The 27,212-nt window shown below is 27.8% G+C and overlaps 1 pseudogene; it reads left to right on the forward strand.

Annotated features, from left to right (window-relative positions):
* Positions 1-26,603, forward strand: LOC149058738 (uncharacterized; annotated as a pseudogene).
* Positions 26,604-27,212: the final 609 nt, after the last annotated feature.

Below are 27,212 nucleotides of genomic sequence, written 5' to 3' on the forward strand. Positions count from 1 at the left end.
ACTGGCCGAGATAGCGTTTTGTTTATTGTACGCGCGTTTGATTACAAGCCGTTGACTTCTGAGTAAGTTGGTGTGATATACTGATATCATCGCACGACCATATAGAATGACAGACATCGACGGTGGTTTCGATTTTTGACGTTTAATTTTTTTCTAAATTATAATAACACATAATTATCGCTTTTGTCGTCCGCCTCCGCCCTGCTCAACTCTATTGGTGATGGTAACAAGATCTGTGTCTATTACAGCAGCCATCTACCGCGCTATTCCGTTTTTATTTGTCGATATTCTTGTTACCTCTTCTCGAAGTGCCTGAAGTGATTTCGTTTAGTGCCGACCCGTCCGCCCGTCCGTCCGTTTTTAGCTCCAATGAGTGTGATGTGCGCGACGTGACTAGAAAAATGAACGGCCGTCCATCGTACTACCATAGTCACTCACCGTTCTCCAACAACTCGCTGGCCATCTGCAAGGAAATTCAGCGGTTTGAGAGTGTTCACCCATCCATATACGCCATTTATGATCTCATTGAGCTCATACCCGACCCAATTGTCGCCCAACAAGTCAGGGACCATGTTGTGTGCATCGAAGGTGAGTCGATTTTAATTCATCATCCTCTGTTACAACAGTATTATAACAGTCTATCCCACTTGTAACAAGTATGATATTGTTATCATTTGTTTTAAATTAATATCTGACTGAACGGAATCCACTCTTGTGACCGTTCCTCATATGATCTCAGAGGTCTATACAGCATAGAGCATGTTATTGTGATGTTTAAGTAATACTGTACCAAAATCAGTTGTAAGTAAAGGTTCCATGATTCATGACTATATTATGATATAGCATTATAGCCTTTATTCTCAACATTTTCTCTATTCAATAGTACCTTACTCTTTTACTTTAAACGACTTATAAATTTATTATTTATTATTTAGAAATGTACTTATGACAATAAGCCATTGAATATTATCATCTACACAACCTATACTTAGTTGTCAAAATGTGTAGACAGTCTGAACCGCCTTTAAACATTGTAGTTTACTTGTTATCAGGCTATCTATTTAATTGTACTAGATAATCTGGGCAATATGGCTTTATAATATATTATGATGATTAACCATTTTGACATTTAGATATGATTTAATAACACTTTAATAAGTGTCCATTAACATTGTTGCAATATATAAATATATTCAAATTATCAGACATACAATACAGCTGACAGTAAAGAATTCATTAGGATAGTTATAATATTAATTGTGTTCATTTAAATGTGTCAAAAGTCAACAAATGATAGTGATAATAATTATGTTTTATTGTCATCTTTCTATGTTTTTATCTGTATCTTTATCCGCTTCTTATTAGTTACATAGTTTAAAACTATTAAATAGACCATAAATAGGTACATATTATTAGTTCATGGTTGTATTTTATTTTTGATTATTTGCTTATTTTTTAAAACTTAATATACATATTTGATAAAAAAGATGAAATTGCAACCAAATGTTTGGTTTGTAAAAAAGAACATGTAACACCAATGACTATTTAATTTTTAAATTCTAATACAACTTTATTCAAATTAACTTATATTTCATTATGTGTTTTGTGATTAATTTTACAACTGCTTTTAATAAATTACATTGATTAAAATAGTATAATTTTACAAATGCCTCAAAATAAATTAGGTACCTATCCTATAATAAGAAAAGATAACAATTTAACATGTAGAATTTTTGGAGTAATTATGTTACCAAATTTATAATGAACCACTTAATTTCTCGAGTATATTTTAGTGCTAAAAAAATAAAATGTATATTAAGTTTAAGTACACGTAATATACAAGCTGTTCATTCGACTGAATAATATTTTGAATTTATATTAGTAAGTATAATCTTCTTCATCTTCGTGTGTAAGTTGGCAACTCATCTACGAGTCATAAGTGTTCAAAAATTAATATAATTTTAAAGAAACCTAACAAATACACCGATTAACGAATGCGGTATATTATATATATATATACTAGTATTCAATTTAAGAAAATTACATTATCGTATATTGTCATACTGATGATAATGACTGATGGTCATGAAAAAAGAAGACGATAAAGGTAGATAATAAAAACAAAATGCTACTTCCACTGTACTTTAACATTATAATGCGCGACCAATTGACCTAATTTTTGTGAATTTTCAATGTCTTTCCCCGCCCCTTGAAAAAAAAGCAGTCCGAAAACCAGTTATAGGTAATCATCCTCCGTGTTTGGATTCTCAACAAATTACGCTCGTAGGTACACTGTGCCCTCAAGCGTTATCTGCAGTTTGTCGCTGCCAGTAGAAGTCTGAATCTTAACACGAATAGTGACGTGTTCGTTGGAGACATTTTGTGCGGGATTTCGATTAACTAAGTAGTAAGTTTTGAGGTCAGCTTTTGTCGTGACAATTTTTCTGCTAAGTTATGGTGAGCTGTGAATATTTCCATTATAACGGACTGTCAATGGTTAAAATTTTACAAAGACTCTTTTTGTGAGATTCAGCCTTTTTATTTTTTTTCAATATTAGGAACGCTCTAGTGTTCTGCAGTCTATGCCATGATTTATTACTTCTGTTTCAGAAAGGCGGTTAAAGCCGGGTTAAGGATGGGTTCGATTTCAAAACGATTGATTTTTTCTCTTATTTTTACCATTTTTTTGCCTTTGGTAATCGTATAGGCTTACAAATTGATATTTCATAGGTGCACGGATATTTAAGTGTAACATCTATCCTTCTCAAAAGTTAAGCTTCCCTTGTCAGACATTGGAGGCATTAATTAAATTTGATCATCTAACTAGTTAGTTAGTTTGTAGTTTTAGAATCAGTTGGTAAAACGTTCGTATATTTTAATAATGACGATTATAACTAGATTGTTGGTTTAGATACATCAGTAAATACATATATATATATATTGTATTACATAATTGAATATAAGTTTTTAAATTTAATATTCGATCTTATTTATAAACTGATGGTTGAATTAATGTTTTCAAACACTTGTAATTTCTATATTTCTATATGTTTACTATTAGATGCTTGGTAAGTTAAGTATTAATCAATGTAATATTTTTATAAATTAACCTAATTAAAAAAAAAATGCCTTTTTGGTACCTATTAGGCTATCTGTAAGATTAAAATAAAACTAAAATACATTTTATAGTAGGTAGGTACATGTATCGTGTATGAAAGTGTATATGTGTGCCTACCTATTAATAACATAAATAATGATTTTAAACTTATAGTTTTAGTATTACTATATTTTTGGATTACATCCATTGATAATTGGCAAACTTGCAATCGCCTATGCTAAAAAATAGCTTATTTCTATAAGAAAAACAGTTTTAATTTTAGATCTTTTGAAGCTTTTAAATATTTTCGAGTACAAACCTATACATTTTTCATAAAAAAAAAAAAATATATGTATATATAATAAAAAACAAATATAATATATATAATAAAAAACAAAACATTTACGATTTAAACCTCGTGATAATTGATAATAGTTGTTAAAATAATAGTACCTAATACAATTAAAACAGTTATTAATATACGACGGAATTAAAATTAACAACATATATTAATAAAAAATATAAAATTTATTTCTCCGATGAATGTATTGGTTATGTTGAGGATTTTAAAATGATGACTGATGAGTATTAACATTTTTTTTATTCTGAAACTATATTCAGTAACAGTTTGATAGATTTTATTAAAACCTGATGAACGATTGTAATTAAATATACTTGAAATATAATATTATAGATTTCCTACGCATTATTATGTTGTCAAAGAAAAAGAAAAATATATGAAACTAAATTATGCTTAGCTTTAAGAACTCTTATCAGGCTATTTCATTAAAAATTCGTTCTAGCTATTTCAAGTGTTGATAAATTAGTGTACTTATTACATTGTTAGCGTATAACAACAAAAACGTATTGATGTGATCGAACAGAGCTATTGACAGGACACAACTGCATTGTATTTGTTTAATGATCAATAACGTGCTCGTCGTAATCATCTTTATATGTGTGTATAGTGTATACTAAATATAAATGACAATTGACAATATTGTAAGCCATCTTTTTCATTTCAAATTATTATTGTTTCCTGTCCATAGCATATAATACACACCCATTCACCCTTCATCCACTCCTCTCGAGTCTAACAGAATTAAATTATTAAAACACATTTAAGATTTATGAATTAGTTTTTTTTACTTGTAAGTATACGAAATAAAGAAAACTATTAATTGTATGTTTAAACATATTATGTTTTTGGTTTTTGATTTAAAGTATTATACCTATTACCTATTAATTTATTTTCTAAGTAAAATTTAATTTTTCCTACCATTCTAATATCCACCATATAGTAATACTATATATGGATTATGTACGTATATATTTATAGGTACCATTGAATTTATCTCTAAAAATTCTTTAGTTTTTAATCAATATTACTTAATTCTCTCAAATTAGGAATACAAAATAATAATGTACCTTCCTAATTTTAAATATTTTAAATTATGATTTGAATAAAAATGAATATTTAGTTTTAAAATTGTGAACTATCTACAAGTTCGTTTAATTTTGGGTTCAGAATAATACCTAAGCTTAAATAGTACCAGACTAATGAAGATTAATATTGATAGAATATTAAGCTACTCGGAAATACATAATGTATTATCTTAAAATAATAATTATATATACATGTTTAGTTTGTACGGATAAAAAATATAAATAAATTAAAAATACATTTAAAAGAAAAGTAAATATATTACTTGGTGCGTTTTTACCTAATTAATTTGTTGGTTTTTTTATATTATTAACATAATATTGAAGACTACTGGATTGTTTTCACCTAAAAATAGCCTGTAAAATGTATAATATGTAGGTATATTATACTATATATTATGTATGCATGTTGTAATTAATATTAATTTATTATAACACATAGAGAGCTGCTCCAAGGTGTAATTATAATAACATTGAATCGTAGTCTTACAGTTTTTTAACCATTGCAGCGTGATCATTTCAATTGAATATTAAGTATTAAAGTTTTGATTTCCGATAAAATGTTCATCATTGTTTACATTACGCTTATTTGGTCATGCTTAATATGTGAGTTATGGCGTGGGTATAATTTAACGTGTTTATTTAGGACGACTTATTACTGCAATAGGTTTAATATATTATTGCGTTGGCTGTCTTGATATTCATCTAACATACGGATAATTACCTATTATAATATAATATTTATGATGCTTTATGAATTCTTAACCATTTATCTAGATGTAAAAAATTTAAAAATTCAATAGGTTTATCATCGTTGCTCACATTCGATTTTTTATTTATCAATATAATGTTTAGTTATACACATTATATAGAGGTTTAGGTTAGAAATTAAATATTTCGAAATTTCGAAATTTAATTTAAATTTTAGAATTGCTAGGGTGCTATTTTTTTTACTCAAATGAGTTTACAAAATATTTTTTTTTAGCCTTATAAATTCTTAATAAAAATAAAAACTACCAACATCTGCGATATATAGTAGTATTAAATACATAACATCTTAAATAATATAATAAACATATAATAATGGTTGTACTAATTTCGACCGGTGACTTATAAAGATCTTGTTAAATATTTTTATATTTTTACATAAGAAAATAGAAAAAACAATATTGAGGTATGTCGAACTTCTCGAAAATTTGAAAGGCTATATTACAGCATTTTATTACATGATAGCATAGCATTATATGATTTTATGCATATCACTATTCGATGCAGTCTCCGTGTTACTGTGTGAGTTAATCGTTTTTGAAAACAGGTATTATGTTGCACTATGCGGGGCCCCTTTTTTCACTTCCCGAAAAGTGACACCTGCTGCGGGTATTTAAATATTGGATATTAGTATATTACAATGCACCGTTTTTTTATATCTATCATTATTCATCATCGTAAATTATTGTATTATTTTTGAAGTACTTTTAAATTTTTGGTGAACTCAATAATGTAGGCTGTTAGGAATAACAACTCACACACAATTGTAGCGTAGACGGCATGTTTATGCAACAATAGTATTATAAGAGCCATGAGGTACCTCCTGTATAAAGTGTTAAAAAAAAATGTGGAACTGTGCGGTTGTTGGAGGCCGCATGTGCCTGTGTACAATATTATGTACGGCGCGGTGTACCTATACGTCGCGCCGCAGTGGCTGCAAATTTCGTCGTCGCTCGCGCATCCGTCTGCAACCTGCTTTACCGTTATGAGTTTACGACCGGTTGAAATAAATAGGTATACAATATTTAATATTTTAGGAATGTAATAACGTAATATAAATTTGCAGTGTACGAAAAATAACAATCGCGAGCGGAAACCCACTTGGGTGTAGTTATTATTGTAGTAGGTACATGTGATGTGCACACCCGTACATGTATAATAATATATATTTTGTAATTAGAGCTCGATATTGAATGTAATACCCGTTTTTTTTTGTTTATTATTTGATCCATTGGTATTTGCTATGTAGCTTTAAATTAATTTCATGATAAATATCGTGTAATTAAACTTTTTTAGTGCATAATATTTCTTAATTTAACGATTTTTAGTAGGTATTTTTGACGTTTTTAAAATGTAGGTAAGGTTAAATATACACAATTTGAATTTAGTATAGGTAGCCATTATGTCAATAATTTTAAATTTTTAATTAACAATGTATATCTAATATTATATATATAATATATATATATATATATATATATATATATATATATATATATATATATATATATATATATATATATTTATATAATCATGTTCGAGAAGTGTTTAATAGAGATTTAAAAGTGTAGTAGATCGTATACTTTTATATAAAATTGGGAAACTACTTCACCACCAATCGGGTATAGATTATTTTAATATTCAATCTAGTGTAGTTTATTATAAATTTTTAATTTGTTTTAATTAAAATTTTATTGACTGCGATCTATGGTCTATAGGTGTATCTTGTAAGAATAATTTATGGATACCTACTGCATATTGGTAAGATTATATTATTGGGGCGACATTAAATCCTTGCTATTATTATTGTGGTCGTCGATCGATTATCACATCATCATGGACGATCGAATGCAGTACATTGAGTAGGTATAATATACCTGGTATATTGTTCTTAAGGTGTTTTCCGCGATATCATCGACTCTGACATAGCCCCGTCTAACGACCCGTGAAGGAAATACCGTATCACAGTCAACGTATTCAATAAACCGCCTCTAAAATCATGCTGCCGATGTTATTTTGCGAGTCTGTTTTTATATAAGTACTGTGTCGTATACTTGTATTTATCTTTTATAATATCATAATTGTTAAAACAATGACATATTATTTTTAAATCTATCTAATTCTTCATCGGTTAACTTAAGCCATTTTTTTCCCCATAAATTCTGGTTTATATAACTTCATTAGTACACGCTATACATATATTTAAACTAAGAAACGTTGCTCTTATGTTATTTTAAAGCTCCCTCCCCAACTTTTTGAATTAGCTGCTTTTTATGTTATTGTAGACGAGTCGGAAAAAATACTAAAAAAGTGGTAACAAGATCTTAGCGTTTTATATATATATATATATATATATATTCTATTTTGTTATATATGTAAAATATAATTATATTACAGGTATTTTCTATATAAGTTCATATAAGTCTCCACGAATACCATTTTTTAATTACCTTTGAATTTTTGGTATAACCTTGTATGTTCAAGCTATACAAATTGAACGTAGATAATAGGTGCCAATATGTTTTAAATTTTCTTGAATAGTTATAAGAACAACACGTGGGACTTAATACCTTAAACATAGGTGTTGCGTGCGAGATGAATTTTTATAGGGGGGAGGCTTTTTTTAAATAAAAATGTTTCAGTTCTCATACATTAACAGAATTCTAGGGGGGGGGGGGGTTAGATCTTATATACAAATTTTAATATTTTTATCAACAAATAGTTAAATAAAAAAAAATTTAAATGCTTATATTATATTGTTTATAATTATGCAGTTTAAATATTATGGTAAAAACACTGAGTAGAATGTTTCAATTGTCTAAGATTAATATTTTTTGAATAACAACAAAATAACAAAAATTGATTGAGGATAAATCGTTAATATTAACGTTTGAATATTCAATATTATAAAAAAATTTTTGTCAAAATTTAAAATTCAAGCAAGATTATTATATTTTTAAATTTAATTTTTTTTTTTAATCGTTAATCCGTTATCATGTGTGTTAAAAATTATAAATTTATAAATAATAATGTGCATTAAATTTACTATAGTATTGTAACATAGCTGATATAGACTTCATAACTATGTATATTTAACGGAAACGTATATTTAGATGCATACATATTACAACGATGAACAATATTATGTATTCTTACAATTTTATTTTCGATTTATTGTAGGTGGCTTATTTTTCATTATTACACCGGTGACCTTGTGATACTTTGTAGAATTTATTATTATTTTATTGACTCACTTTAGACAATATCTTTAGATAGAGAAAAAATATTTTAAAGTGTGGATTATGTCACCTAATACATAAATATATATATAATATAATTTTTCTTTCATTGATTTCCGTGAGTATTGACTACTGTTATATGCATTGTAAAGTAGATTAAGGGTAATGTTTATTAGAATTGCGTATTTAAAATGTGAATTCGCAAACATATTGTGTTTAATACGGTGGTGTATGGTAATGGCAATAACAGAGAATTACATAATAATCTGTATTTTATTATTAGATATATTAGTTTAGTATCCCTAAATTGTATATCCGTGTTTCAGTCGCTTTTCCAACTATATATATACCGTTTTTCCATTCGATAGTCCTTTGTATATTTTCTGTTTCAGATATTTCGATGTGTCCAATATTTGTCTTGTAGAATAACATTTAATGGAATATTTAATTGTTTTTTAGAAGCGTTTACAATATCCATCTCATTTAGTTTATAGATTTGTATCCTGATTTATTATGTTATTATCATTTCTATGAATTTTGACTACATAATGGTTAATTTAAACTTTTTATATATTATATTCTTAAGTAGTTTTAAAACCATATGTTTACGTACAAAACATTACGAAAATATTTAAATGCCGGAATTACTTATTTTATTTAGTAAAATATATCTTGTATGGAAATCTATTTATTTCTATACATTGTATCATTAAAATATGTGTATGTTGGTATGTTGCAGTGCACTAATAAATTCAATGACCTTTAATACGTATATTATCTTCAAGTTTAACTTCATGGTGCTTACATAAATGTATGGATTAGAAATAGTAAATAATACCTTTTCTAAATATACAAAATATGATATTGTTGGCTTTACTGATTTTTTTTTTTGAATTATCAAAAATTGATCATATATATAGTACTTACTGTATCCCTCTTATAAGCGTTATTTTGAAATTTGTTTGGCTTCAAAATTTCTGCTAGCAATCTACCCTTCATCCAGTAAAGAAATGTTGGTATCAAATGTAATACAAATTACATACCATATTAGGTACCAGTGGCGTGCCCTGTAACGCATAAGCGGTTTTATTCTTATCCCTCTCCACTGACCAATACATTTATGTGTTGTGTCTTTAGTAATACTCCCACAATTCATTTAAATGCATAATTATTACTTATAACATCCCCAACATTGGGATTGCCTGGGCACGTCATTGTTAGGTATACTTACTATATATTTATATCTAAATCTCATGTATATAATGGCCAAATGATTAACCATAAAAATATAAAGAGCAAAAATCTAAATTTCCGCTGTTAAATTTATAATATTCTAATTTCTTAATGGATTCTTCTGCAAGAACAAAATTTTTAGTTTTGTGTAAGTATATAGTTTATATAGAATTAGTTTTTACATTTTTTCATAATTTATCGTAATTCATTGTCGCAAAAGATATAAAAATAATCTAACTAAATTCTCTTAAATTTATTATCTATACGTGATATGTAGGAAATTACTTCCATATTAGTTATGTATTCACAATTTTATTATTCTACCTATAACCTATAAATAGATACAATTTAAGGGGCTCTAAATTATTTAGCTTCTGATTTGAGATGTATTTCTTATATGCTGAGTAGTTAAAATTAATCTTTTTGGTCTTTTAAACCATACAAAATAACAGGTAGGTTGATATATGTCATCTTAATTATTATCATGCCCGTTTTGCATATGGATGATGAATAATTAATTTTGCATATGGTGTATATGTATCTATATAGGTTATGTTTTGGAATCCCGCGGCGTCGTCGGTTAAAACGGAAAAAAAAAAAAAAAAAAGGTTATGTTTTGGCACACGGTGTTTGAGTGTTTCGCTCAGGTTTTCTATATCAAATTTTTCCTATATGTATAATATATTTTTTTGATTACAACTTTATAATCAATAGATACACACATTTTTAATTTTTAATTTAAATTTTTTGCTTACTCTAACCAAAAATATAATGAATTTTTCGATTATTTTTGAAAAGTAGCCATTGCATCTGCAATTAATTTTAGTATATTGTTTTAAAAGTTTCCATTATCTAACTATTCTTGAATAGTAATGTATGTTTCGACGTGTATGACAGGAAGCTGGTAGAGTAGTACTATGTATAGGTATAATATGCACAATAATAAATCTTTTATTTCGTTTTTTTATACTTCACTGGTTGGTATTTGCATTTTCTATGACTTTTAAACTTCACACACGATTGTCTAAATAAAAAAACCGGATGTGTATAGGTACCTGCGTAGGAAGTCACTTATTTCAGTAGGCGTATATTTCAGTTAAGTGCACCTATATTATAAGACGTTATTTACAGAGTTATTAAAAACTATATACAATCTTACACAACTTAGTGAGTTATTTGTATAAAGATCTTCTATAATAATATAATATGATCTTTGAATTTTAACGGGTTACAGCACATTTGTTGCGCGTTTTACAATACATGTACCTATTATTTGCTTAGTATTTGATGAATATTATAATTTTACGTGACAAATACGGAAGACACAAAAAATAATAATATAATAGACCTTGACATGTAATTATTGTTGAGTCAAGTCTTTATTACTATGGAACGCCCACTATATGCCGTATTCATGTATAAAAAAAAAAAATAGAACTATTTGAACCCTAAGACATGCAGTGACGTATGCGTTCAATGAGGATTTATCGTCTGACCTCTTCTAAACTGTTGACTTAGCAGAACGACAAGTATTATACAGGGTTACGTGTACTGTTATATTGTAGATGTTTTTATTATTTTTTTTTCTTAATTAAATTTTTACAATTTATTATTCTACTATTATAGTCTATATAATAGACAGCTGCAATTTATTGAAAAGGATATTTATTTAAGCGTTTTTTAACAAAGTTAGTGTTAATTAACCCGATTTGGTGTATATTTGTTGAAAAGTTATTACCCTTCATAAAATAGATAATTGCACACTTATATTTTAAACATGTTTCTTATACAAATAGTAATCCAAATCTAAAATTTCTACGAAAATAAAGTCTATACACATTAATTTTATTTAAAATCACAATAAATAAAAAAAACTTGGAATTAAGTAGTTTTGCTGTAGATAAATTAAACCTAAAATAAATAAATTGGTATCCAGTGATGCATTTCATGTCAGATTTAAAAATATAAAATGAGGAAAATTGTATTTGAGGACCACCGTACAGCCTGTACACACTACAGGGCGTAGCGTGTTTTGCCTAACCTAACCTATACTACATAGTAATTAGTAATTAGTGCTGTATTTATTATTATTTATTATAATATAATATTATATATATATATATATATATCATACCTATATCTAAATACATGTATTTACAATTTTGTAATTAATATAATCATCTAATAATCTTATTTTGTGTCTAGCATCAATGACAGCGTAGGTATGACATAATGCTTTTTAAATTGTTCAACACATTATAAACGATTATAAAAATATTAAATTTTGTTTAATAGCCAAATATAGGTTTATCATCAAAACTAAACAGTTACTTATATGAGATTTGAAAACATTTGATCAATAATTTAAAATTTTCACTGTTTCAAATTAGAAAAATGTAATTTTAGGTAATAACGAATAATTTTTATTGCGATAAATTTTATTTGTAGTTCTGTGACTTGGTGCGTAGTTTCTCTTGTGAATAGTAACATTACTTAGGTAGTAGGCTGTACCGGTGACTACTTAAAGAGTAAGACTCTTCGTGGTTTCTCTTTCAGTGTTATATATAGTTTTATGTGTAATTTCTAGTTTTGATGTAATTATCATTTAGGTATCTTGTTATGATTGATGTCGATTCAATCACATAAAATATTCAAATGTCGTTTAATTGGTCAATATAGAATGAATACATCATACAAATTTGTTTGTCTTAAAAAAATGTACACACAATTGTCGTGTTGATTGGTTTGAAATCTAAGTATAACAACTACTTATATATTAATAAAAATCATACTAATTCAATAACTTTACTGTAGTATTTATTAAATATTTCATATATTTGTCACATTGAAAATAATGTATCGTATACAATTAACTTAAGTCTGTAATTATGTATAGATGTTTATAATATACAGAAAAGCAATCATTATGTGTTACGAAACTTGTACAATGATCCTACTGTTTAAATTATTCATTCCCGATCGATTATGACAGTTAAACCAAAATAAACATGTGCGCATAACCCAGTTGATAAATTTGGGTCGACTATCGATTGTGCCATTTAAATAGGATCATAATATTATAATATGTATGTCATATGTATATATATATATATTGTGTCTGAGATGTTGAATGGTAATTTGTGCGCTGCAAATAATAATGTATGCATAACATTCCGATTCGAATATAGAAATTTATTAATAATTGAAAGGACGACGGTGGCATAGCGGCGGCGGCGCCAGAAATATTGTGTAGTGTCAAACCGAGACGACCTAGTGAATGTATACTTCTGGTATGAAAAATATGCAAATAAACAAAATATTCATACACGCGTCTTGTGTTTATATCCTACTGCATAATAGGAATGCGTAGTTATCACCGGGATTTGCGATTCATGGACGAGTAGTCTTTTTATATAGACGTCGTTCGGTACAAATGGATCACACTGTAACCACAGCACCAAAAAGCAATATTATTATATAAAATGGTCCATTTCGCCGTATCCTCGTTGAAGACAACCGTGATCGTGACGTCTATTATATAGTCATTATTATTGTGTTATTCCATTGACGTTGATCCAGAACGGATCCGAACCTCTCTCTGATATATAGACCCTCTCCCGTGCCATTATATACATATATATAATAGCACTGTCGTGGCCAACGAACCGCAGAATGATATATAATATATATAAAATATTGTATTATCTATACCTATATCATGGCGACAGTGATGGTGGTGGTATATAGCGAAGCATTTATAATATACAGAGACGCAATAATACCCAGCTAGCCCCTCTTATACTCCACTCGCCACTTCCGCCGCAGCAGCATTTCGTCATGATGATAGTTTGTTGTCGTTCTCCTGCATGTCTCCACAGCAGAAGAGACAACAATATACCTATATAATATTTCTAGTATCCTTTCTTCCCTGCCACCGCACTTATATACCTTGACGGATTAGTCACGCCCGTATTAACAACAATACTAAATTTATACGAAACAAAAAAACCTCTGCACATAATGTGATAATAATAATAACAGTGCTTGTATATTATTTTGTGTGTAGGCTATGCATTTTACGCTCTTGTGTATACTGCTGTGGTCCCGACTTTCACCCAATGCTGTTGAAATTACATCTACCACCGCTGACGAAATTTGCAATAATATAATATAATATAATAGATGAATAACAGTCGGTGGGCGAAGAAAATACGACTTATCGCCGTTTTTCTCCGCGACTTTCATTCACGATGGATAGATATAGTTTTCGATCCAATAGCGTCTGTTCTTATAAGTTTTAAACGTTGAATTTTCATTTTTATATCAAGGGCATTGAAAGAAAGAAGGACTTTTGCTTTGTTTCATACCCGTTGACAGTAGCAAAATGAACCTTATAAAATAACCAATAAGTAACCTATAATTAATCCACTGCCAACCCTGTTCCCACCTTCTCACCAACTTTATATTATAAACATAAGTACTATAAGGATTACTATTACTATTAATCTATTATAATTATTATTTAGTAATTTTTTTTTCACTTCATAAATCATATTTGTGTACCAACCCAATCACTCCTAAATAATAAAAAAATCAAGAAGCAACTGCTTAAAGACCACGTTTGTTTCGTCACTGCTCGTGAAGGGTATAAAAAATTGAGTAACGTATAAACGGTTTTTAAGTACCAATAACCATGTCGGTATACATAATATTCTTTGCATTACTGTATTTTATATGTTTTTACTTAGTAACTATGGTAGCTATATGATAATAGTTATAGTTTATTATGTTTAATGTACGATTTAAAAACATTTTAGATATATTTCTGATAAATTATAATTTTTTTTCCAAGAAAATATTCTCTTTAATGTTTTTAAATTTTTTATAAGAAATATTTTCATAAATGTAATTAATTTCCATTCATTCTTATCGTAATAACCTAAATGGTTTTCATCTCCACGTTTTCACTAAACCTACCTATATCAATTGTTAGCTGACAGAATTTAAATATCTGCATCGAAGACGCAAACCTCATTCTTCAAATCAATTTTTCTTAACACATATAGTTATGCTATATATACGCTATATACATATACTGATATAGGTACATGATCTTAAAATACGTTTTTATAAATTCTGGTGTAGTACCTATATTTATTATTTGGTTATATGTTTTTAAAAAGTTTAGTTAATTAAAAATTGCATTGGTACATATAAATCGTTAATAATTAATATATGAAGTAAATACTTTTTTGTTATTTAATATTTTTAATTTGTATGCCATCATGCTAGTTTGGTTCTTTTGTTGTAGACTGGTTGAAGTGTTTATTAAAATAAATACAATAAGTACTCGTTGCTCTCATTATTATCTCGTAAAATATTCAGCGTTTAAAATAATTATAAGTTACATAAATTGCGTTTAATGGAGGTACTTATAAGTTATAATAATACAATCAAATGAATTCCCACAGTGGTGCCCATAAATCGTTTGTAATTATTAAATTATCTTCTACAGAATGTATACAAATTAAACACTCAATTAATGTTAAACTAATTATTAGTCGACACAGAATTCAGTATTAAATTTCATCGCATTTGATGTTTATTTTATTCGAAGCCCGTGGAAAAATATTTTGTATAATGTATTTCTTATAAATCATATTAATACGTGTTAGGTACACTATTATAGTATTTGATATATTCATAATTTTTTATTTTTATTGTTCTAATTATAATATATAATGTAGTAGTGCTATTTTATGTTTATTTTGTCATATTTCTTCATTCAGTAACATAATATTACGCATTGATTAGATCATAAAGAATTAAAAGAATATTATACAATTTTTCAGTATATAAGCTATATTATCGTTTTATCCATAAAAATGAAAATTTTGCGTTAGTTTAATGGTAAAAATATATGAATTATTTCTGTGTTAATAAAAGAATAATCTTCTTGACATCATTTTATATGAAATGAAAACAGTACCTATTGGTTTGAACTCCAAACTTCGGCGGAAACAACTACTGTCATTTACGCTGAGAAGTGTATTTAGTTGCATATACGTTGCCGTTTGTTGTTATGAACTATTTTCAACTGATATCAAAATCGATTCAATCGCTTTGGTGGTTGATTTTGTTTTTGATTTACTTAACTTTCTTATGATAAACGATTTTATACTGTAGTATATTAAGTACCTCATATAGTACGTACAATAAAATTGACAACATATTGGTATTATATTTCATACAATAATCGATACTTACTTTAATTATTATATTAACGAATGAAATTATTGGCTTGATTTCAAAAGTTAAATGTAGTTTTATAAAATCCCGATAAATTTTCCATTCTGATTTTAAAATAAATCTCCGTGGTTCTATTTTTTAATTATGCTTACATATGGATATTATAATAAATAAATAAATGTTAGTTTTTATGAGTAGAATAGAAGTGTCTCTTTGAACATGTGACTGTATTTTTTTAAATTAAACAAAATAATGATTTGTGTATTACATATATATATATATATATATATACATATATTTTATATTTAAATAGAAAAAAATATGCATTATTTATTTTATACTTCTCTTTATGAGTTTTTCGTTTTTCATTTTATATTTTTATTTTAACAAACGTGTTCAAGTAGTATTTCCGAAGAATATTTTATATTTTCTTATATTTTTATCAAATCATGAACTAATTATTGTTGTACACGTTTGTGAAATTTAAAATTAAAATTTCAGAAATATTGTTTACGCATTTAATTATTCACATGATATTTGTTTTTAAATTGCCTAGATAAAATTAAAAATATTAAAAAAAAACCTCCAATTTAAATTAGTTCTGGCAATAAATTAAAACCTACACAGAATGATTTTTTTTTTACAAAGAACACTCATTATTTTTTACGATATACGAAGTCACTACTGTTGGTAAATTCACTTCACTTATTTATATGGATGGCATTTGGACATTTGTTTTCTCTATCTTACAAACGTACAACATGGACAATTTTACATTCAAAATTATACATTTTAGTATTTTACTCTGTAATTTCTAAAATTAAAGCATTTAAAGCGAATTTACCTTTACATTTGTTAATTTTTTTTTGTATATTTTAAAAACGATCATAAACTACTTAAAAATTATAATATCAATAAAATCTTCCTAGATATCAAAAAATATTCTGATCTTTAAATTTAATATGATTCCAAAAATCACAGAATATCAAATATTATTGTGAACGTAAAATTTGTCACGTTGTACATTTGTATGACGGAGACATCAAATGCTTGTGTGGCATCTACTTAAAATTTAAATGCTTAAAAACATTAGTTTCCATATAAAAAGTCTTACTTTCAACAAATAGAAAAATTAAAAAATAGATATTAGGCTTCGTAAAATTACGTATATTACTTAAAATTTTCCTAAAGTTAATACGTAATATAGCAATACTTTTTAAAATATGGGATTTTCTTGTATAACATTTTTCGTATTTTAAATATAATATTACTCATTTTTTCAACTAAATATTATTCAGTAGAAACATACAGGGTGTTTCTGAAGTGTTTGAGGTAATTAGTATACGCATACTCACTGTGATGCCACAATGAAGATTTTTTTGGATTTTTTTTTCTAACTCCAAAATCTGGGTTTTAAACTCTGTTAACCCTAATTTTGTTATTATTTCATATTTTTTATTAGTCGACAATGTAAAACAATGTGTTAATTAATTGTGTATTATCAATGACAACAAATAATTATCACCGCTGGTTATCTTGCAGTATTCTCATACAGATCCATGTGTCGCACGACTTTTTTTTTAGTTAGCGATTCGAGTGCGAAAAACGCGTGACAAGCGCAAAAATGATGCGATATCTCGATCCGTATGAGAATTTTGCAAAAAATACGACTAGAGTGTTCATTTTTACATTCAAGATAAAATTCTAAAAATAACATTAAAAAACCCAGATTTTGAAGTTAGAAAAAAAATTCCAAAAAAATCTTCATTGTGGCATCACAGTAAATATATGCGTATACTAATTACCTCACACACTTCAGAAACACCCTGTATATTTCAGTTCACTTTTGAAGAATTTTTTTCATTATTTACCATATTATATACTATATAAATATAAATTATATGTTTTGTACATATTAAAAATCCTTAAACATCCTTATATTTTTTTACTATAACTATATCAAATTTTAGTGGTTAATTTATATAATGTAATAGTTACTTTTATTGTTTTTTTACATTTAAGTTGATTAAATTGGAATATTTAATACATAGCATTTGCATGATATTCCTCTTGATTTTATAAGATTATTATAAGTATCAACATTTTAGTACCTATATCTATTTTAGTATCTTAAAATGATAAAATTTTACAACTTAAGTAGTACCTATTTTAACCTTATTTGTACCTCTATATATGACCTATGCTATATGCATTCTAGTCCACTTGTCGTGTTTCTTTTCTTTATTTTTAGCATTTACCTATTTACAAATGTTTGTAATTTATTTAGTTTTTTAACAAGAATATTTTTTAATATTTAGTATATAGTATTTTTTTCTTTTATGTAAATTATCCATATTTTAATTACAAAAACTGGTATTATTACTATGTCAGTTACTTGTGAATTTTTTAATAGGAATTTTGATTTTCCATAGCATAAGATCTTGGACATTAAAATTGTAAGTTATTCATGTTGGTTGGTCATGTTATGTCGGCACGTTTTTAATATTTTTAATTTCAACGAGTTAGATGTTGAAAATGATTAACTTCAGATCTGAACAGATAGGTATTATTATTTTACCGATTTGTTTAGATACCGGTTCCGCAAACACGATGTGTCATTTACTGGGCAATACACTGTGTTATCTTACAATGTAGTACATTATACCTATTACAGTTTAAAAAGTAAAAATGTAAATAATAATCTAATCGTAAAATATGTGTGAATGAAATTCACTTGTGTATGCATGAGTAAGGTCCGTGACTACGATTTAATCTTGTTTACAAGTTTACGACTAGTCTAGAATACCTGAATACATAAGCAAAATTAACTCTCCGAAAGCTTAGGTTATTTGTTCGTATTTGATATCTTAGTACTTTAGTTGGTATAATGTAATTGCGAGTAATGTAAATATGTTTATACAAATATTACTACCTAGTATTAGTACCTATAAAAATATTATGTATTGCGCGCATCAACAAGATGAAAATGTATATACTAATTTCAGAAATATGGAGAACCTACTATATATCTATAACATACCTATTATTATCAAAAGAAACGTGTAATGCTTAATGTAAAATTAAAAATCGCCATTTTTTCTAATCATACACTCTTGAAATGCAATGTGTCCTACATATTTTGAAAATTTAATTTGCAATCGACATAATAATTTCATATGAATCATGATATTTAGTGCTGATTAAGCAACTACCGAATTTTTCAACAAAAAAAATGCAAATTTATACAATATATCTTATAATGATTACAAGCTATTATTTTTTTAGTTTTTTTTTTTATACCTAAGTTTATAATTTTGGTAATTGAAGCTGTATTATGAATTGTGATAATTTAGAGATATTTAATCTCCATTATGTTGTATTAAGTAATTCTTATCAAAAGTTATTACAGAGATGATAATATATTAATATATTTAGAGATATTAAATTTCAATAGGTACCTAATAACCCTCACTCATCACTATATATTATATACTTCTCAAAAATGACAAAACATATGAACTTAAAATTTGGCTAAAATTAGAACGGAATTCAGACTCACTGCATCAGGTTGTAGTTAAGATAACGGAAAAGTACCTAAACTTGATATTTTTAATCTTTGTGTATATATTTTTTGGTTACAGAATGAAGTATGAACTACTTAAAGAAAGTTTGTCCTAAATTTTTAATTCTTAACTATAAAAATTGAACATTTTATACATTTTTAACCACAGAATGAGTTGTAAATTTTCATTTTGATGAATTTCGGCTGAATTTGTACTCAACAATTTAAATGCTTTAAAAAAAAATCCGTTTTTGATGTTTTTATGTTTTAAAATTATAATGAAATATACCATACATAAAAAGGGCAAAAGTTAGATAACCATTCTGCTGTATAGTAGGTTTCAAATCTAGGTCACTGTAATGCAATTACCATTGATAGTAGTTGGGTATCTGCATCACATTATGACGTTATCGTCAATGTTCGGGAAGGACAAATCTATTGTAAACCGGTAGATCGCGCTTACGACCGTCTCTAGCTGAGGAAGTGTAATAATAATATATTATAGCAGATAGCGTGGTTGTATTTGCGACGGGTGTGCTTTACCATTGATTTTATAATATTCTAGTCTTGATAAGTTCCAAATATTTTTTCGAATTTATCAATGATTACACAAACGAACGAAACGATTTGATTTTCAACCGAATACATTAATTGTTGAATTTCAAGTAGGCATCGTTGTTACTAAAATATTGTCTATTATCTGCAGATACGAAATAGAACTAGGCACGAGTCGTAATTCGCGCTGTTTGCTGTTAAAATTGTATATTTTAGTGACGAGTAACCAATAGGTAATAGTGTAATACTATACATCCATATAGGTTCCAAAACAATAATCAGTTTGAGTTGGTACGCTCATGTTATTATATACGATTGTTCTATATATACATACACGTATTATTGTGTAATTTTTTTTTGTATTTTTAAATTTATACATCCGATCGATGATCGATCTGTTTCGAAAAATTGAATGATTTATAAATTATTAATCTATAGTGCACTTGTACAAACTATCCTATTCCAGCTTTACGTATATCATAAATAACAATTATATTATCTACTGTAGTAGTGGTATTCAGGATATACAGGAAGTTCCACTTTGTTTTCTCATTTAACAAACACTGCATCATGAAAGCGAGAGTCGAGATCACAATGCTTTGTATACGGAAAAATAATAATTTTTTAATCGAATTAATCGTGTTTTTTGCAAAACTTAACCGATTTGTTCAAACTGTCGTTACAACCATCCGTATAAATTGATTATTTAATTGCGAGAGTTTCTTGTTCTACCCGCTATATAAAAATAATATGCTAAGTCATTGAATTGTATTCAACACACCCGAATAAAAGTTTTTTCTTGGACACATTTCTTCAGACTGTTGTAATATGCATAGTGCGTATACATTATATTACGCGAAACGCATAAATTAATATTATTAAATAGTTTGTTGGATCGTTACAACTCTTTTATGACGTGTATGTATTTACCATATTATATTATTTTAATGTTATACTCCTTATAGTACAATTATTATATTTTATGGCTGGATTTCTTTGTACTATTCAATGTTGTATATACAGGCAACATACTTATCTGTTCGAAAGTTGGTGTAGTGAGTGGAAATTTCATACTAGCAAAATGTTCAGAATAGATAATATTTTCTTTACAATTGAAGTATCGGCAATGTTATAGGTTTCAGTTTTTATTTTTCAATTTTTTTTTTTCAAACCAAACGTTTGACAGCGCCTTTAGGGTTTGATCGGTTAGCCTTAAGATAGTTTAAATGATTTATCTGCATGTACCTAGCTATTATAATTAAAATCAATCATCTTGTGTATTATAAGAGGCTCTAGAGGGTGTAGTAAGGACTATATAAATTGCTCTGTGTTTGATTTTCAGTAGCTCAACAATTATAGTTGTTTAGTGTAATTTAGGTGCATATTAACTAATATAACGCCAATTTTGATGGGTATTATTTTGATGTTGGGTCAATTTTAGAGAAAATATGATCTAGGCATTTAAACTATTTGAATGAGAGACGAAATCGAATTCCCCATACAATATATATAAACATGGTTTAATTGTCCAGAAACGTGTAATCCGCACGGGTTGGTAGCAGTATAACCCCGCAGAGTCGTTAAAATCGTTGGGTAACTGTAAACTGGTATTTCAAAATCGGCAGCACTAACCTACCCCCAACGTCGGGGCACAAGACCATGTCCGTAGACAGATTCTGGTCCCCTTTCCTATATGCCACCGTCGCCGTACAGTGCCTTTTATATTATATTCTCCGCTGGCGCACAATGCTTCGCGACCCCGTTTTTTATTTTTTATTTTCCAACCGAAGGGGAAGCGTCTCGACTCCGAATGTTTAATTACAAAGTCTTTTGTGGCAGTGTTTTTTTTAAAATTCTATTGGGTGTAGTTTTGCATCCATAAAAGACTTCCCCGACTCGGTCGGTCGTATATCGGTGTTATTCCTATAGGTAATATATATATTATTATTGCCCTCTTTAAAGTGCCGAATAACGTGCGCAACATATTTAATTATCATCGGGACCGTCATCGAACGTTACCATTCATTTTTCATTTTCCTTCTCAAACTATTTGTTATTGTTAGTATAGTTTACTACATTTTCGCTTTACATACATCATGGTTACCATATATACCTATGGATTTTGTGTATAATAGTCATTTTATTTTTTTGAAGTATTAAATATCTAGATTCTCATATAATAATGTATACATACAGAGCTAGCGAATAGTATATAATTGTACCACGCTGTGAATGTAAATTTTTGCCTCGGTTCGTTGTCGAAAAATCCTATTAAATCCGATGATGTGCAAAAAAATGTGTTGTATTATTATCTACCGGTGCAAGAGGTTTATATACGTAATTATTATACATAATAACGAGGTTGTATATGATATCGTCGTGTGGTACACATTTAAGTACCAAAACCAGATTATCGTATGTGCATATTATTACGCTCTCGTATTAAATAATTTATAATAATGAGGATTGACAAGTGCGTATCGACGAAAAAAGAGGGCTTGTGCCCTCCGTGTCTCAGCGGGGTACTTTTATTGAAACATACGATTTTCAACGGTAACCACCCGCTCAACATGTCCACCATTGTATAATCCCTGCATTTTTGTTTGTATGTGTGTTATTAGTTATTATTATCAATATGTACGTATATATAATATACAACAATATAACAAGCTGCCGGGAAGGTGACAATTATAACGAAAAAAAAATCATTTTTTTCGGATTAGTAATTGTTAGTGCTGCATAAGCATTATTATCCGTATTAAACGAGTATATCGGATATCCGTATTACATTCCGCATTAGACATATCTAACTATATTGTCTAATAATATTATACAATATAAGACAGTAAGATTGATATTTATTTAAAATAACACGGGAAGAATATAAATTCATACTATACATATTTTATTCATTATAATGCCAATTAAGTGGCCTTACGATTCATATTTTTTTTATGCAAAGACTTAATCTTAAAAATTATCCTGAAAATATTTAAACTATTATAGTATTTATAGTAAGTATATTCAGGGCCATATTTACTCACGAACAAAATAGACATTTGTCCTGGGCCGACGTGGGTAAGAGGCCCACTGGTGACTAATACTGACTATATAATATATTACACATGGCCCAATTTTTCGTTTTGTCCTGGGCCATATATTTGGCAAATCAGGCTCTGGGTTAGTATTTTGAAAGTATAGAATAACTTTCGAATTTCGATTACTATATACATTAACATTTTCAGAAAAATCATTTGATTTACAATTTACATTAAAACATGTAAGTTGTTTTCATTTGAAAAACCAAAGTTTATATGACTGAAAGTTACTCCTTAAGTGCTGTAAAAGAATATTCGAAATTAAGGCTTTTAACTACACTTAGAAATACCAAAAGGCAAAAATCATAATTTGAATATATGTCTAAACATAAAAATGGGAAGAGCATGCTTAAAAAATTACTTATACTAGGTATATATAATATACATATATATATATATATTATATACTAGGTATATATAATTATACACAACGCGTATTATAATAAGATTCTTCATGTTTATACGAAATTATATCTCGCTAATTATAAGTTTTAATTAAATGAATATTTATATAAACAACTTTAGAGTTATAACTGCAGGTAAATGCACACATTATTATCCGCAGTAAAATTGTAGATTGGATAATTGGAAAATGAGTTTTTTTTACTCCGAGCTATTGTGTATATAATATAAGACATGGTATTTCAAATATAAACACGCTGTTGTTGTTTTATGGCTTTGCTACAATTTGTACCTTACCAGTGTACAGTTATATGGTGTGGTTTTACTGCAGAATTAGAATTTGTCTTAATGAAAAACCACGAAACATTACCAACAGTATCGACAATCATCGTGTTTTTGCCAAAATTGAAAATAATAAATATTCGTGAATCACTCTCCTTCTCCTCACACTACACTACGTCTATTAAACTTTTAAGATAATAAGTTATTTATTGTATCAATGTTGCTTTTGAGCTGAAAAATGTTTGTCACTTCTATTCAGGTTTATCAAATTAACTATAGACTGCATATAATATTTTATATTATATCGAATTGGTCCGTTATCAAGAATAGGTGTTGGCTTATGATTGAATCGTATGTTATGTAAATAATACACTGCATCTACAAACTTAATCGAAAAATCCAAAAGTTGTCGGTCGAGGGTTGTCTAGTACTCTAGTGGGATATGTAACAAGGTATTCGTGTATTTTTATAGCATATATAGTATATTATATCTTATCGATTTTCAAACTGATCGAATGTGACGGCCCCCAATGATATATGTATATGCGACGTGTAGACTGTTGGTTACTGAGAGAGAAAAGAGAGAGATCGTTTCCAAGTAATTTATAATGTTTGCCGTTCACCAAGCTTATTGAAAAAGTTCACAGAAGATTTTTCACACGTGCGACGCTTGCGTACCGCTTTCCATCTGTCGTCCCCGAAAAGTTTGCCGGGAGCACTTTATTCGTCTCCCTTTATTTTATGCCGAGGCCTAAGGCGTGATGTTTCGGTGCTCAGCAATAATTCAATAATATTGGGAGGAATATGAGCTGTTGTTTACCCGGTTATGGTATATATGTTATACCTGTCAAGTGACGGACGGTTTGATTTTGAGACTATAAACTTATTTTCCGTGAGTGTATATATAAGTATGTATAATGGGTACTTACTTAATTTATGTTTCTGAGATTCATCGTTTCATGTGGATTTGGCAGCATTGCAGCACATTTTTAAGTATTTGTGAAATTTAAATTATTTTATTTTATCATATATAATTGTACTATAATGGATACGTTAGTTATCTATAATATGCGTGTGATACAACATTATTAATATTAACAGAAAACGTGATGTATACTGTATACAGTGTGTCAAATATGGGCTTAAAACTTTAGTTTACATACTAATACAATTATTGGAAAATGTTGCATTGTATATAGTTAGTAAATTATTGGGCGTAATATGTACTTGTATGTAAATAATAATTATTATTTCTATCATAATCAATGATTTTTTAATGTCTTGAATTTTTATTCGAAAATCTTGCGTCGCCGTTATTTTATATATATATACTTGCTTTTTTTTTGTATATTTTACAATATCCGTCGTCGGACCTCTTAAACAGTATACGTTTAATTTCTTATAATAATGTCTAATATCGGGTGCAACGGTATGCTATTGGTGCATTTATATATATATATATATACCTATTATTATTATAAATTATAACAAATACAGCTCAATTTTACAACGGTAAAATATATTGTTTTACGTCACCAAACTCGAATTTTTCACGCAGTTTCGATAAGTAACTGCCCGCCGCAATAAAATGTTTTTATGCAGTTCAAATTTCTTATATATGTTATAAGACTTTAACGTTAGATACATTTGTTAATATTATATTTAACACGATTCTTCATCAGTGTAGAGTAAGGAACTGTGACAGCGACTATGATGTATGATGACATAAAACTTTTTTTCAGAAACTTCTCGGGGGATTGACATAGGATTTTTAGATTTACAAGGATCCTATAAAAAATAACCTCCTCTATAGCATCTGCAGTCTCGACTGAAGTTTATTACACTTGTAACTCAACTTATCGTTTCTGCTTTAATAACGATTATCATTTTCCGAAGTATAATATTTTTTGCCTCCACAACCAGTGCTTAATTAGTTCACGTTCGGTCTCTGATTGAAGATAATTATACTTAAATTCTATACAACAACTTAACAGTGTCTTATTGTATAATATTATTTTGATTGCCGATTGGTCTACAATACTGCACCTATAGGGCCACTCATTAGACTACTCACATTATATGCGCTACGTGAAGGTGCATTATCTGAATTACCTAATAATCCGATTCCGAGATAATGTATAATATGTAGGTATAGTGTATACGTATATATGCATATAAAATAATATAATAAAAAAAAAAATCATTTGATATACTTTTGCTGGAACAACTTGGCGGTACATCGCCTTATTATCCTATAGCTTATATTTTATACGCGTGTACGTTGGATGCAAAACCGTTCACAATACAAAGGCCGAGGGAGGATTCTGTGAAAACACATAATATAACCATATTCAATCCAAATGCATATTATAGCTAGCAGGTTAAACCTAAATATATGACAAATTTATACATATATAATAGTTGTTTTCAGGGATGTCCGTGACGAATATATATCTATAAAAAAAAAATTTCCCTCATATATACATGCATAACAATAATATTTGTGAATCGTCCCCTTATATATACATGCTGCTTATGTGCTGTGTTTAATACAGATTGTTTACAAGCATTCCTTTTTTCCTTTTAAAAATTAATTTATTCAAATTATAATTTTTAGAACTCTTAAGTATATTTCTAAAGACATTAGTTTTCATTACTTAGATTTTACTACTTAAGAATAAGTGTCCTGGGGTTATTCAAACTTAATTTTTTCAAATGTTTTTGAAACAATATTGATAAGTATATCTAAATATTCTAAATAAAAATTCAGATGAGTCGTTCAAATGTATGTATAGTGCTTAAACATGAATTAACAATTAATTTAAGTAATAACACTTGACAGAACACTTATCATTACCTATCATATTGTTAATTCGAAAAATTAAATTAATGATAAATCATAAACTCCTTATTTTAATTTCGATTTAGATAGATCAAAACATTAAAAAATAACGTACCTACATCAGATCAATAATTTACTGGAAAAAAGGGTGAATTTCATACAAAAAATAAGTTGAGTTCGCTATATATATTATATACATGTATATGTATATTTTATATTATATACCTATATGCCTATGATACACCGCCGTAATCAAGGTATTTGAAAATATAATCTTAAAGTAAACTTAAAAATTCCAAAAATCAGAATTTGAATTATTTAATGTATTTTATCAAAGGAAATAATGGGGGTGAGCATGCTTGGTGAATACTGAATAGTATACCCTGTATATTTATATGCTATATACCTGGCTGTAAATCGTCTCATCACGGCGCGAGAAGTC

The sequence above is a fragment of the Diuraphis noxia genome, unplaced genomic scaffold, assembly GCF_037042655.1.
Source record: "Diuraphis noxia isolate RWA-SAM2 unplaced genomic scaffold, SU_Dnox_SAM2 contig0002, whole genome shotgun sequence".
NCBI classification, from domain to species: domain Eukaryota; kingdom Metazoa; phylum Arthropoda; class Insecta; order Hemiptera; family Aphididae; genus Diuraphis; species Diuraphis noxia.